This window comes from Heliangelus exortis, chromosome 21 (assembly GCF_036169615.1).
Source record: "Heliangelus exortis chromosome 21, bHelExo1.hap1, whole genome shotgun sequence".
Lineage (NCBI taxonomy): Eukaryota > Metazoa > Chordata > Aves > Apodiformes > Trochilidae > Heliangelus > Heliangelus exortis.
The window spans coordinates 3,156,920-3,171,958 of NC_092442.1; the positions used below are offsets into that span (position 1 = coordinate 3,156,920).

The window sequence follows — 15,039 nt, forward strand, 5'->3', positions numbered from 1 at the left end:
GCACAATTATTTGGGTTATTCAAGATGAGAAAAAACCAACACTGAACAGCAGAGTGAGATAGCAAAGCCAGGGAGTGGACCCAGCAATGGCAGGTGAGATGATGCATTAAATATTGCAAAGTGGGGGCTCCTGGAAGAATTAACTATTCATAACCAGCCCTGACCTCTGAATTAACTGCAATGATTCAGTGAAGTGACCTGCAGGCAGCTCAATAGGTAATTTTTGTTTGATGCACTGAAACAATACAAAACCATGTAAATAATAAAGGCTGGAACAGAGAACACTGCTGAAAGCAGCTGCTCAAGGCAGCTTTTGAAGGCCCTGCTGATTTCCTTGCATTCTGCCCACCAAATGGCAGAGCTGAGCAAGGGTTTGGGGGTGGTCAGGGGGAGGTTTAGGTTGGACATTAGAAAGAATTTCTTTAGGGAGAGGGTGCTCAGGCATTGGAATGGGCTGCCCAGGGAAGGGGTGGATTCTCCATCCCTGGAGATATTTCAAAAGAGCCTGGATGTGGCACTCAGTGCCATGGGCTGGGAACCACGGGGGGAGTGGAGCAAGGGTTGGACTTGATGAGCTCTGAGGTCCCTTCCAACCCAGCCAGGTCTATGATTCTATGATAAGGAGAGGCCATGATAGGAGAAAAGGCTGGAGAACCTGGAACTGGGTATGGAGGAAGCAGAGAGGACATGAGGAGTTACTCAGGTTCATGTGGAAGCAATAGCTGAATAATCCCTCTCCTTCCCACTTGGTACAAGCCCAGGGCATCCATTTGGGGCAGGTCAGATCCTCACCAGATGCTGTCTGATTGCACTGGAGGCACCCAGTGGTGCAAGATAGCTGGGGAAGCATGGCCATGGGCCTCAGAGCATGGCTGGAAAACCATGGGGAAGAGGAGCAAGGTAGATATTTTAGCACTTTTTTCTACATTGAGAGGTATCCAAAACCCATGAGAGCGTGGCTGCTGGGCCAGCACTGGGGATGTCCCCATGGGGTGGGACACCCACTCCAAGCACCTTGTTCTGAGGGGCTCCAGGCAGTGCTGAGCCTCACTTTCCCTTCCTCCCCCCAGTTTGTTGTTCAGACTTGTGTCCTAACATGTCCCATTGAGATCTGATGTGCAAACACAGCCATAGGAGTGTGTGGAAGTAAAATTAGATCCTTCTGAGTGGTTGGTTTTTATCTTCTTGCCAGCAGTGGCTCTGTGGCCCAGTCTTGATTTTGCTGTGCTCTGTCTATGTGGAACAACATAATCACCCAATTTCCAAGCATGTTTGGTTTTTTTTCCTTAGTTTTTTGGGAGTTTGTTTTGTGCAACAAAGACTTTCACTCTGTAGTTTGCAAAATCATTTAATGTTGTTTGGTTTTAATCTGTTGTGTGATTAAAATAGATTAATGTTGTAGCAACATAAAAACCCTTGGGGCTTTTTCTTCTCTTTGTAAATATTCTCTAGGATCTCTTCTGTCTTCTAAACTGCATGTAGGGAGAGTATTTAATGGGACCTGGGGAGAAAAGAGACACATCTTTAACTTAATATAAGAATTTAATTTTTAATAGGTTTCATTTGGGGGTAGAGTATTTATATTAGAGTGGAAATTAAAGTGTCTAAATGCTTTGTAAGCTGTTGGAAAGTCTATAAAGTGATGTGTGGGTAAAAACCGTTCTTTTTTTTTTTTATCTGATCTTGAAATTAAAAGAAGCTCTTGACTGATGTAATTCACTGATATTTAACCTGGGTTTGCAAAAATTACCTTTGAGGTTGACTCTGTAGAGAGCAGAATGGCCTCTCCTTCTCCAGCAGATCTCATTTGTCCAGGCATGGATTTTTTGGGGTGCTGTGCAGAGGATGGGAAGTTATGACAGGAGTTAAGTCCCAGGCAGCCAAACGGAGGAGTGAGGAGTGGTCAGCCAAGCTGCATGTGCCCCACTGGGGTTTATTCACCTGCAAATAAAATGCCTTTGGTCTCGTGAATGTTGTGGATGAGAAGGGTGAAAAAAAAGCATCAGTAGCTTCATAAATGTACTCTGGTCTTTACCTGGGAGTAAAGACTCTGTGGTCTTCTGTCAAGGCTAGGGAGATTTTGACTTAGTGTTATCATCTAACCAAGAGGCTTTCATCTGACCAGCCTGATGAGGAGGCAGCTGCAGGCAGCACGTGTTGAGTCCAGAGGCACTTCTGGATCATGACTTGCAAGGGAGACTTTTAACTCTCAAACCATCAAACTGGAGCTCACTTGAATATTTGATTGCCATTTCCATCCATCGTGGTTTGATGTGCAGCATCCCCTCTGCAGAACTATTTGAGATGGCCCTGGGCCACCCCAGCAAAGGCATCTTGACCTGGCAAGGGTTTGGTTAGGTGTCTAAATCACAAGTTTGATTTGCAGCTGGTAACTTGCAGAAGTTTGTGCTGCAGTTTGGTGTAGGTAAAGCAGGGGGTGTTAAGGCACTCATGGCAAAAGCCTCATTTGCAGCTAATAAGCCCCCCTGGAAGCTCCAGTGATAAACAGCAGCCATCCCTGCTGCACGTACATTTCCAGGGCTGTGAGATTAGTTTAATTCTTCAGCTTTATCTTGGCACTGTGGACTCCCTTCTGTCTTCGTGTGGAGGTATCAGAATGTCCGCGGGCTCTTTTCTGAGATTAAGAGCTTCCCTTGGCATTCTGACAAGGAGGAAATTTAAGGAACAAGAGAATTTAACTTAAAGCTAATCTTTGGTCTTTGTGAAAGCTGGAGGATTAGACCATTAAATTCTTCATGCCTGGCAGGTTTGTGCCACTGATGGCACTGATGAAGGAAACGCTGCAGAGAGGGGAGCTGGAGATGGAGGATGTGCTGGAGCTGGAAGGGGGGGAAGAAGAGCATTTGCCAAGTAGGGTCCTTTGCCAGGCTGCAAGTGATTCTCAGTCCATGCAGGAGCTGTGGGTGGCTGTAGCTCTGTTCTAAGTGGCTGTGTGTTTCCTTAAGGAAGAAAAGAGCACATGAAAGGAGTCATGTGGAAAAGGAAGGAGCAACCCCTGTCTCACGCTGTTGGAGCTGTATGTGAGCAATGCCCGTGTGTTCTTCCCTTACAGCTTCTCCCCCTGGACCTATTTCTTGGGCCACAGAGCTTTGTCTCTCTTAAAACCTTCTGTGCATCTCTAAACTTGCTTTGTATCTAAAATTCAGTTTTCAGCCTTACTTGAAGAACAAATTTAGAGCAAACACTTCATGCGTTCGCTGTGACACCGCCTCGTTCCTCCCAAGAATAAGTTGTTAAACATTTTCAACAGTTTCCAGTAAAACTGCTGGCTGTTGGTAAATGTTAAACTGTCTTTTTTTCCCCACTACTAGTCAGAAGCAAACCATAAGTAAGCTTGAAGGGAATGCTGGAGAGCTTCCAAGAGAACTGGCACACTTAGCACCTCCTGGGAGCAGGAGGGGTTGGAGCCCTCCAGAAGGGGGGTGTGAGGAGCGTGGGTCCTGACCTGCAGCCAGAATAATTTGCATGTGCTGCTCTCCCTCCTTCCCTCAGAAGAAGTTTTAACAGCTCTGCTGTGATAATAATGAAAATAAATCCTCCTCACTTGCAGCAGAACAGGGCACGTGACTACCTTTGTGTCTGTAGATTCCTAGGCAAAGGGATGTGCACACACACGTGTGATAAATATGTCTTAGAATGGTTTGATCTGCTGAGTGACACTCTTAATAGTTCCTTTCTAAACCTTAATGAGCCCACTTAATTTTCTGTGTATTTTCTGTGTTGTGCTGGAGATTAGTACAGTTTCAACCTTCTGTGTATTGTATAAGGATTATATATGACTATAAAGTATTTGTGGTTGTCAGAGCATAATGGAAAACTAAACAAATGAGTTCAGGGTATGATCATAAAATACTCACGGCTGTCAGCATCACTGAAAAGTGAAAAAACCCAGCCAGGTGCTTTTCATACATCCAAATGCAGAACAAGGAGTAGTACAAGGAAATAAATCATTATATATTACATTTTCTTAACTTACTTACTCAAATGCATCTGTTGAGTCGCAGTGAAGAGTGATGGCATTCTGCCACACTTGAGATTGACCTTTTTTAAATCTTTGTCATTATTCTTGTGAAAGGAATACAGAAAGGCCATAAGCAAGAGCTGCTTCTTGCTTTACATCAGCCCCTGCTCTGAGAAGCTCATCATCTGAAAACTTGGGAAAAAGGGACAAGCACTGACCCAACTGCATCCTGAGAGAGCCAGAGCAGAACTTTAATCTTCTATTCTAGTGCACTGTCCCTGAATTGTGGTGATTTTCTATAATTCAGATCATTTTCTCTATGTATTTGGAGGTGGTGTAAGATCAGTTTGTCCAATAAGTTCTCAAGGGTTATTGCTAAAAGCTTCTCATAGCCTTGTACGAAGCAAGTGTTCAGGCATATCTCTTACCTATTAAACCTGGTGAAATAATAGGATTTTCTACATCCTAACAAATCACACCTGTGCTAAAATACCTGCAAACATTCTTAAAAGCTTATTGAGCTCTTGCTGTTGTCCAAACAACTTGTTATTGTGAGTGTTATATGGTGCAGAATTAGATTATCCAAACTGCCTCATAAAAAAGTCAAGAGGGGGGGGGTGTCAGGGAAGCCAATCCCACTCTGCAGAAAGTGTGGGTGTCTCTGGGCTGTGTGGCATAGAAATGTACTTTTTTTTTTCTTTTTTTTTTTTTTTTTTTTTTGGTCATGGTAATGCAGTTCATAGGTGTGTAATCTTTTGTAATTCTGATAGGATTAAGCAGTGGCAGTAGCAGGTGGTTTTTCTTTCTTCCTAAAGTCCCTTTAAACTGAAGCAGAGTTCGAGAGACAAAAAGAAACATTTAGTATTTAATTTCATTATGTTTTGCATAAAGCAGCCCTGAATCCTGAAGTGAAGCAAGACAGGGAATCTGGGGAGGTGAAGTCCACTTGGCTTTCAAGAGCTTCTCTTAAACATGCTCCCATCATAAAAAATGACAGTGTAAAATATTTGAACTAGAGCAAATTGAACACTTTGGCAATTCTAATGCCTTCATCTGAAATCTCATGCCTGCAAGGATGTGAAAAATCAATAATATGAATTGGAAGGTATTGATTATTTTGTTGGGCTGCTGTTGAAACATCATATGCACTTCATTTGGTCTCCCAGCACCCAGGGCACCAGGGTTTGGTTTTAGTTTCACCTCCCCTTGTGAAAAGAATTGAAAATACAATAAAACTGAAAGTAGTTTGGGGGTTATTTTCTCTCCTAATTTTAAAGTATTTTTATCCAGCTTAAATAAATGGTATTTGTAGAGGTTTCCCTCACTCCAAGATGGGTATTTCATGCCACAGATGGGCCTATTCTTAATTTCCTTTGCAAGGCACTGAACCTTCTGTTCTACACTGCCATCTGCAGCCCTGTGGATTTTAGGATGTTTGGCTCAAGTCTGTCTCCATCAGGCAGCTCGTGGGGCTGAACCTCTGCTCCTTGCAAACAAAACCAGTTATGGAAATGTCCTTTTTTCCTGCTGCCTCTCTGCCAAGACCTACTTTGCCACCTTGCTAAATTATGGCAAGGGATTGAACTGAAAGCCTAAACTGGGAGGATGCTTAGAAGGAAAGTCTGTGAGGTGGAAGATTTAGAGGCTGTAGCAGTGCATCAGGGTCAGCTCTGTTGAGTCCTGGGTCTGTGGTACCCAAATTGCAAGCATGAAGCTGCCTTCACTTTGTGCTGCTGAGCATCTCCAATGTTCTACCTGAGACACATCTCAAAGGACAAAAAAAAAAAGGGATTATTGTGGGTATTTGTAGAATTAATTTGACAGGAAGATTATCCACAAGAGTAAAAATATTTACAACCCAGTTGGTTAAAAATCTGTCTATTTGTTTAGCTAGCATTAATTACCTCAATTGGCTCCTTCTGGTTAAAGACTATTCAATGGCTGGTTAATTTCCAAGATTTAAACATTTTGCTTTAAAATTACTAGAATTCAGCTGCAAACACACTCGTGCTGGTTTGCTAATGGAGTGTTATGAAAACACACACACTGCATGGTGAGCAGAAGGCAGGGGCTTGCCATGGTCCCACTGGGGCACAGTGGTGATGGGGCCCAAAACACTGAGTTGAGCCCTGTGAGAGGTCTGGGGCTGCCAGGGGGGGCAGTGGGAGAGGAACAGACCCCAAACCCCTTTGTCTCCAACTCTGCACCCCCCACCCAGCTCATCCTTCCAGCCTGACCCTGATCAGTGGTAGAGTTTAAAGCATATGTTGGAAGTTAAGCTCATGCTGTGATGCTGGCCTGAGAGGAATGTTTTTCCCTCATCTTTGCAAGAAGGAAGAGAGGGGAGGATAAAATGTGAGATAAATATGAAATTTGAATAAAATGTGAGATAAAAATGAAATTTGAATAGTAAAACCTCCTCTCTCAGTGGTTTACCTGTGCTGGATGGAGGATGTTCAGATGCTGCAGCCCAGGCTGGGTCTGCCAGTGAGGCTCTGTTGAACAGGGGTTTTCTGCTCTGGGGCTCCAAGCCAGGGACTCAGATAACATGGAAATTCTTGGAGTTTTGCAGGGTTGAGGCTGCCAGCTCTGAGGGTGAGCTCCTGGTTCCTTGCTGGAAAGGTTTGGAGCACGAGGTGTTGAACCAAGGGGCAGGGAGTGCAGCCCTGACTGGGGGGAGGCTCTGCTACCACCCCTGTGCTTGTAGGACACAGGGGTGACCCAGACCCAGGAGAACCTGCCAGCATGCAGCTGTTACCACAGAGCAGGAAAGTCAATGACACCTTTTAGAGGACATGAAGATCCCCAAGATCCACCCCGAGGGTGCTGGCAGCTGAGCACGGCCACTGCTGCTGTGCCAGCTGGTAAGTGTGAGCCCAGGTGTCTCTGTCACCTTAATCCACAAATCAAACAATCAGCTGCTGCTTGATCAAGAATTGACTCTTTTCACATCCACTTAAATATGTGCAGAACTTGAGGGGAGGCCAAGGGCTTTAATGCTGAGGCTGCTGCTTGTTTTGGGAGGTGAGGAGGAGGAGGATGCTGTGTTGGGCTGGAGGATGGGGGGAGCTTTGCAGGGGTTTCTTTCAGCTGCAGTGTCACTTGAAGCAAGCTTTGCCTGTTCAGGTTAAGGGTGGTTTTAGAAAAAAGGAACTGAGGAGAGCAGTGGCTACTTTGAATTCTGATAAAATGACCACAGGTGCCAGGGAAGGCAAGGCCAGGGGTGGATGCATGGAGCTGCTTACCTCCTGAAGACCATGCTGGGGGAGTTAATCTTCCACTTGTCCTGCCAGGAGTGGAGCTGTGATGTGCTCTGCACTTGTGGGATCTTGAGTGTGCTTTGTGGTGAGCAGCAGAGGTGGAAGAATGTGTCTGGAGCAAAGCACAGCACTGCCTCCTTTCCCACAGCACTTTCTGTCCTCAATCTGAGCATCACTTGTTCAACATTTGGTTTAAATTTGGGTCTAAAAGAAATTTTTCATAAAGTTACTTGAAAATATAGTTTAAAAATACTACTTTTGCTCCCCCTGCAAAGTAGGAATAAGGAGATGGCTTCTCATTTCTCAGCCTAAAGCATTTAGAAGTGACAAAAGGAAATTGTGAGTTGTAAATCTCCCCGGTGCCAGATAACGTTAAGGTAAAGAGCTTAGGAGGATTCAGAGGATTATTAGACATTTATAGAAATAATAAAAATATTATCACAGTTCTACTAGGTGGGATATCAGCCTGATAGAAGGAGCAGCCCTCAATGTTCTTTATATTAACTGGCCTCTTGCTGAGAGGGCTTGAAGAGCTTTCCTTGTGTGCAGGTTATGCCTAAGGGCTGGGGTCACTCCTTCCACTGCATCTGCAGCTGGGGGGAGGCAGAAAGCAAATACCCTGTGAGATGGACCATGGACATCGTGCACAGTGTGTGACCCCTCTGCCTGGCCTGGCATAGCTGCCCCTTCTGTTTTCTGCTCTCGTGTGTGATGCATTTTGCTCCACTGATACTCAGATGGGTGCCTTCTGGAGAGAGAAGATAAATGTGGATCTGTGTCATTGATTTAGCAGAAACCCCGGTGATTAATGGTGCAAATTGCTTTTAGAAAGTGTCTTTGCTCTTAGGGCTGGGACACCAGGTGCTGGCAGCATGGGGAGGGGGTTCTGCAATTCCTTCCAGCCCTTCCCAGGCTCATGGGGAGCTGGAACCCAGCTCTGGGTGCAGTCAGTAAGGGGGGGGCTGAGCTCCACACATCCTGCATGTCCCAAATGACAGCTGAGCAAACTTATGAAATAACAATTGAGGATGATTATATTGGTTCTGAGGATTAGCCCAGCGGGTAGCTGTGTTGGCACAGGGCAGGGTTTGGGCTGAAGGATAAGTACACATTCCTTTTATTATTCCAGCTAATAGGAATCTGCCAGACTTTGAAGCCTTAGAAGCGCCTCAGTGGCCACCTGTGAGCTAATCACAAGGATTTGCCTCATTCTGTATTTCTGCTCACTTGGAGCCTGTAATCTAATTTCCAAACAGAGATGAGAAGAGGGAACAATTCCTTTTCTACTTTATATGGCTGTGCTGGTAAACTTTTAATCCTTTTAGAATTGCAGTGCCTTGCAAGGGGGTGCCAACACCACAAAGTCCTGCGCGTGTAAGGCTTGAGTCTTCGGATGCACCAGTTGCTGGATGATAATAATAATAATAATAATAACAAAAATAAGCCTCAACAAGGCACAACATGAATCAAAAGATAAGGTAGAAGCATAGGACATATTTCAAGTGGTGTTGGATAGCATACTTAAGGTAATGATTTCAGTTTGTGTAGAAAATGCTGGTATTTCAGACTGTAAAAGTACTCCACACCAGTGGGTGTTGTCTTCAGCATCAGGCTTTGCCACCCCTATGTTGGTGTCTTCCCTGTACATGGGATTTCTGCAGTCTTGTATCCAACTACCTTTTCCTCACCTTTTAAAATAAAACAAGTTCATGGAATGTTTTAGCTCAAAACAAGAATTTCAGACATTCCTTGAAAAATATAAGATACGTTTAATGAGACTTTCATTAATGGAAATTTCAGCTCTGCTTTTACTGATATGACCCAGACCACAAAAATCCTGACTAACAGTTGGGTGATGTCCAGTCTTTTTCTCTGCTGCACTGGAAACATGAGCAAAGTAGTGCCATGTGTGAGAATACCATAAAGCAATCACTGGAGTTGCACTGTGTAAGCTCCCTGAAGTTTTCCTGCAGTTGCTAACGAGCTAAAATATTTGTAATTAAAAGTGGGTATTGCCACGGTCCTATTGAGCTTCATCCCAGCATTAGCAAAAGGGGCAATGGAGTTTTTAAGCTCTCTATTTATGTTGACATCATGCTTTTAAAAACAAACTACCAAATTCTTGGCTCTAAAGAACAAATATCACAAAGGAGCTGGTGGAATGTGTCTGGTGAGTTCCGGGTATGGCTCCTCAGGAGGGAATAAATGTATTATTTTTCTGTATAAGCATATCATATAGATCTCTGTCCTTCATAGATCAAGCTGAGCTGTCATGCTAAATCTGATCAGTGTTCATAATGTGATAGTTCTCAAGCTGCTTTTGAAAGGTGGTTGTGTTCAAGCTTGAGCAAGTGATGCTGTCAGACAGGAGTGGGATGAGGTGGTGCCACGAGCTTTTGAGGGAATGTTGCAGCTGCATGGCCAAGGCACACAGAGGGTGAGCAGTAAACCCAAGGTGTTTCTTCCTCTCTTACCCTGTGATGGAGTTAACCCTGTGCTTAGGTTATCCAGTCCTTACTGAGAATTGGAGAAAATGATGAAGCTGTGCAGTGTTTTCTTTTTTCAGCTGCCTCATGCCTAGCACTGTCACCTCCTTTCCTCTCAGTGCATTTGAAATGCTCTCACCACACTTCTGCTCTGCCCATGGCCAGCTCTCTGGGTGCTGTGTAAAAGCTGAAGGAGGAGGGGGGCAAGGATTTTCTGAATCTGAATTCTGAAACTGGAGACCTTTCCAAGTGCTGCCTCCTCTCTGAGAGACAGAGAGCTTTGCTCTTGCCCCTTGGCCTGACTCTCCAGGGGTTTGGTCTCTGCTCTCAGCAGGTTCATTCTGCTCCCTTGGACTGTGTGCCAGAGCTGAGCTGGTTTGGTTTCCTGGGCTGGGGAGAGGTTTGAGGGCAAGGACCAGCAGCCTGTCCTGTTTTTCCCAGCACCACCTTGGACAAGAGAATGGATAAAAATGTGTTTGAAGAGTGCTCGAGGGGTTGCAGTAGGAGACTGGATCTAGGAAAATTTCACAAGAGGGACATTGTCTCACCAGACTGCTTTAATTCCTTTCAAGTGTCAAAGCAGCAATTATTGATAATTGATCAAATTGATCATTGAATCCATAATTGATCCAGGCTTGCAAAAGGCCTTTGAGAAAGTCCTGAAGACAAGGCTACTGTGGAAATTCAGTTGTTTTGAAGCAAGGAGCCAGGGACTGCCACCAGCAAAATGTAGCTCAAGACAGGAGAGCAGAGCACTGAGTGACTTTTGTCATGATCTCTTTGCAAAGTGGTTTAAGGGCAACTGAGGTCTTGAGTTCTCTGTCCCCTCTGGGCTAGCAGGAAAATCTGGCAGGTAGTCAGGAATGTGGGAAGGGTCTGGTAGGGAGAAAGAATGGGAAGATAGGTGTTGAAGAAGTTACTCATGGGAGATAAAAGGGGAAGCAACTTAATCTTGTAAAGGAGTGAGGGATCCTGATGGTTTGCAGAGCAGTCTTTTTTTTTTCTCCCAGACTCACAAAAATGAAGGTGAGAAATGAAAACCTTGTGGAAGGGATATTTTCATATTACATGCTAAGAAATTTACTGCTCTGGGCAAGAACTTGTGAGTACTCAGAAGAGCTTTGAGATTTATGTTCGTAACAAGCCTGTGGTTGTTATCACAGTTCTAGAAAATCTTGGAAGAAAATCTGAGGGTATAAGCCAGTCTTACCAGAGAACAGGATGAGATCTCAAGGCTTGGACAGGTTGTTTCACATTTATTTGCTGCAAGGTTTGTACCCCTCTTTTGGAAAAACCCTGTGCTGGCTGCAGTCAGGGGTAGGGCACATGGGACCTCCAGATGGGTTTAATAAGGCACTGTGTGTGTTTCTGAAAAACTAGGGCTTCTTCACAAATACTGTGATTAAGACCTAGAATTCTTTCATTAAAACAAAAGAAGCTAAAGCTGTTTGTGCTCAAACTCATGATTATTAAGGACTATTTCCCCAATGGCTTTTTTTGGTGTCACTTCCCCCGTGGCAAGTTTGGAGCCTGTTTGAGAGAAGTCCCCTTCACTGAGCCCCCCAGTGCTGGCACCTGGCTATCAAAGACTTGCATAGTTAATGAGGTAATTTATTGCTTCCTAACCAGAAATGTTGGGAAGCCCAGAGATTTTCCCAGTTGGAAATAAATCTTTGGCTGTCCATGTGTGTGCAGAGAGCAGTGCAGAGGCATCGTGGTGTTGCTTTCCCTGCTGGGATGTTACAATTGCATGCATCTATTTCCTGTTAAATGGGATTTATTTCTGAGAAGGAGGGGTGTTAGGGCATTCTGTACTTCACTTTTCTCCATTTTAATAATGAAAGAGGTGCTTTAAAAAACCAAATACCATCCAGTGCTTTCAATATTATACTCCCATCATATGGGACCATATAGGAGTTACATTTATGGCATATGTTCTGCTTAACAGCTGGATGAAATAAATGGTTTCATGTGAAATATTGGAAGACTCTTCTCAAATCAAGGCCAGAAGCAGCTCGATGACTGAAGAATTGTCAGTTCCCCTAAGTGCTTCTTTTCATTGATCTGCAACTTTATTGTTGACAATTAAATCCATTTCAGTGGAGAAGATAAACATTTTTAACAGGAGGTAGCCAAATCTTTTGTCCTGAATGATTTTCTTCTCTGTTTTATAATTAAGTACAAAGTGTGTCACAAGTCTCACTGTTCAGCTGTACTAAATACCTGCTTACTGTGGAATAATTGGTACTAGCAGATGACAGAGCTGCTAGCAAGCATGCTTTCAAAAGACTGCTTTTCATTTGCATAATCAAATATTTTGTTAGTGTCCTTGGAAATTAGGATGAAAGATGACTGTGTGCTAAAAATGAAAAATTGGTTTTTAGCAAATTCAGTGTATCCAGTACAACAGATGAATTGCTCTGGGGCCTTTATGATCTGTGTTGGCTGATGTACCCACCAACCTCCTGCCTTTGCAGTGATAGTTCCTGTCATCTGCCTTTATTTATCCAAATGTTTCATTGACCAGTGTCTGATCAATATGAAATGTACAATCAGCTCTTAAATCTGAGTAATTATTTCAAGCTTTGTGAAATGCTTGTCAAAGGATAACTCCCAGGGCCAGTGGGAGCAGGGTGTGCATTTTCTGGATTCCCCTGACTTCAGAGTAGTTTTAGTGGTTTGTACTGGTTTGGAACAGTTTGCACCAACTGCCCACTTATCCACGTTAAAACTTGGGTTTATATTTTCAAAAGGTCTTGATTTTTTATCCTATATTAAGAAGTTTGCAGCAAACTTTACTTAGGCAGAGGTAATATTATCAAGAGAAGGGTTTAACCTATCAAAGTAACGGAAGAAAATTGATGCTATTTTTAAATAAAATAATTCTAATTTAATAATTGTAACGAAATAATTTGAATTGGTAGGCTGAATGCTTAGATAATGCTGCAAAACACTGAAAACTTCTGTAATTTTCCTGCTTGTGCTTATAATAAGGACTTTGAGTTTAATCTAAAGCCCTCTCAAGAGAATGGAAAATGTAGTGTTGATTCTGAATTGCTCTCAAGCTGCTTGCTCACTGCCAGGCCAGACACAGAGGGGCTAAATCCTGATGTGGGCAGGAGGAGGAGTTACAGGGTATTGTATAGTCCTGTGTCTGAATCAAACTCACTTATTCCAGACCTGGGCATGACAATGGGGGATGATTTTGTATTTAAAAAGAAGGTTTGGCCACTGGAAGTGGACAACATCACGTAGGACATTGTCTAAGGAGATTTCATTCCCCAGAGACTGTCAGGTCAGGTCAGAGATGCTCAGTTTGCTTGTTCTTGGCTGGTGGTGCCCCAGGTCTCACTTTGGAACACCCTGTGCTGGCTCCTGGCATCTGCTCTCATCTTCAATGCAACCAAATGCTGAGCAGGCAAACTCAGAGGGGGCAGAATTGGTGAATCTCTGGGAACTTCAAATTTGGCAAATGGCAACAGCAAAATAGTCGGGCCACTCAGTCTGGGGACAGAGTGGTTGGAGAGCAGCCAGGCAGAAAGGGACCTGGGAGTCTGGATTGCCAGGAAGCTGAAGAGGAGGCAGCAGTGTGCCCAGGTGGCCAAGAAGGCCAAGGGCATCCTGGGCTGGCTCAGGAACAGCGTGGCCAGCAGGTCCAGGGAAGGGATTCTGCCCCTGTGCTCAGCCCTGGGGAGGCCACAGCTTGAGTCCTGTGTCCAGTTCTGGGCCCCTCAGCTCAGGAAGGAGATTGAGGTGCTGGAGCAGGTCCAGAGAAGAGCAAGGAGGCTGGGAAGGGATCCAGCACAAGTCCTGTGAGGAAGGGCTGAGGGAGCTGGGGGTGTTGAGGCTGGAGAAGAGGAGGCTCAGAGGAGACCTCATCACTCTCTACAACTCCCTGAAAGGAGGTTGGAGCCGGGGGGGGTTGGGCTCTTTTCCCAGGCAACTCTCAGCAAGACAAGAGGGCATGGTCTTAAATTGTGCCGGGGGGAAGTTCAGATTGGACATTAGAAAGAATTTTTTCACGGAAAGGGTGCTCAGCCATTGGAACGGGCTGCCCAGGGAGGTAGTGGACTCTTCATCCCTGGAGACATTTAAAAAGAGCCTGGATGTGGCACTCAGTGCCATAGTCTAGTGACTGCAGCGGTAGTTAATCAAGGGTTGGACTGGATGATCTCTGAGGTCCCTTCCAACCCAGCCTATTCTATGATTCTATGATTCTGTGATCTCATCTACCCAGCTCCAGCCACACTCTGGTTCTTTTGGGTCACCCAGATGGTACAGAGGAGCCAGAACACAGAGTTTAGATCCAATTGGACTTATTTGTATGTTAGGAAGGTGGCATTTCAGCTGAACACTGCAAATAATCTGTGTTCATTATCCAGTCCTTAAGGGAAGTGTTTGCACACCCTGTGTATTTCTCTTTACCATGTGTGTACATCTAACAGACAGGGATATGTTTTAAATATAAATGCATATATATTACACATAATACACATAAACACACAGGAGCTCCTGTGTCTGTGAATATTCACAGAATGTGTTTAAAATGTGAAATAAATTCACAGCTCCAGAGTCTCCCTGGTTCCCATGCAGTCACTTGGTGGGGCCTTATCTGCTCTGGTGTTATGGAGCCAACCAAGGACTAATCAAGCAGCCAGAGCAAACAGCACTTGTGTTACACAGAGAGAACTCTGAGTCCTCTGTCTTGAGAGAGTTAAGTGAAAAATAGTGCAGTTTGAGAGTTCAGACACATCAAAGGGCAAAGACAGAAGGAAGATAGGGGAAGTTACATGTCCTATTGGTGTGGGACAAGCTTAGCCAATGGTTATCCTCAGTCCTCAAAGAGCATCAAATTATTGCTTTATTCCTTTTTTTTTTTTTTTTTTTTGGTAAAAAGGCTGAGTGCTGCTGGATGTTGTATTCAAACCAGTGGGAAAGGGAAGGCTGGGTCAGCACAGCAGTTACATCCCAGTTACTGTTCTTCTGAATACTGATGCAGTGGTTTTACTTTGTCCAAAATACAGCATGGAGACTGCCATCAGATGAAGTTAGGTTGCTTGCTCTGGTAGCTGTTGGATGGAAATGAATTCCTATATAAAACTGAGTAGTTGGTTGTCTTAGTGACATGAAGGATTTTTTTTTCCATGTATTTTTAAACCAAGCAAGTCAGTTGTCATTCAGAAATAATGTCATGTGCAGAGCTGTTCTGGTAAAGAGTAATCCTCATGTCTGACCTTGAAGTAGTGTTGATGGAGAGTTGATCCCTCCTTAGGAAACACATAACTGATGGTGTTCAGCACTCCTGTGGGAT

The 15,039-nt window shown here is 44.2% G+C and overlaps 1 protein-coding gene and 1 long non-coding RNA gene across 7 annotated transcripts in view; one reads left to right on the forward strand and one right to left on the reverse strand.

Moving 5' to 3' along the window:
* Positions 1-15,039, forward strand: part of AUTS2 (activator of transcription and developmental regulator AUTS2) — a 758,376-nt gene that overhangs the window by 712,523 nt on the left and 30,814 nt on the right. The gene's annotated exons all lie outside the window — the stretch shown is intronic.
* LOC139806189 (uncharacterized) lies at positions 1,333-4,694 on the reverse strand. The gene is made up of 2 exons (XR_011730173.1): positions 1,751-4,694; positions 1,333-1,501 (listed from the first exon to the last, which is right to left on the reverse strand). It is a non-coding gene; the product is annotated as an uncharacterized lncRNA (long non-coding RNA).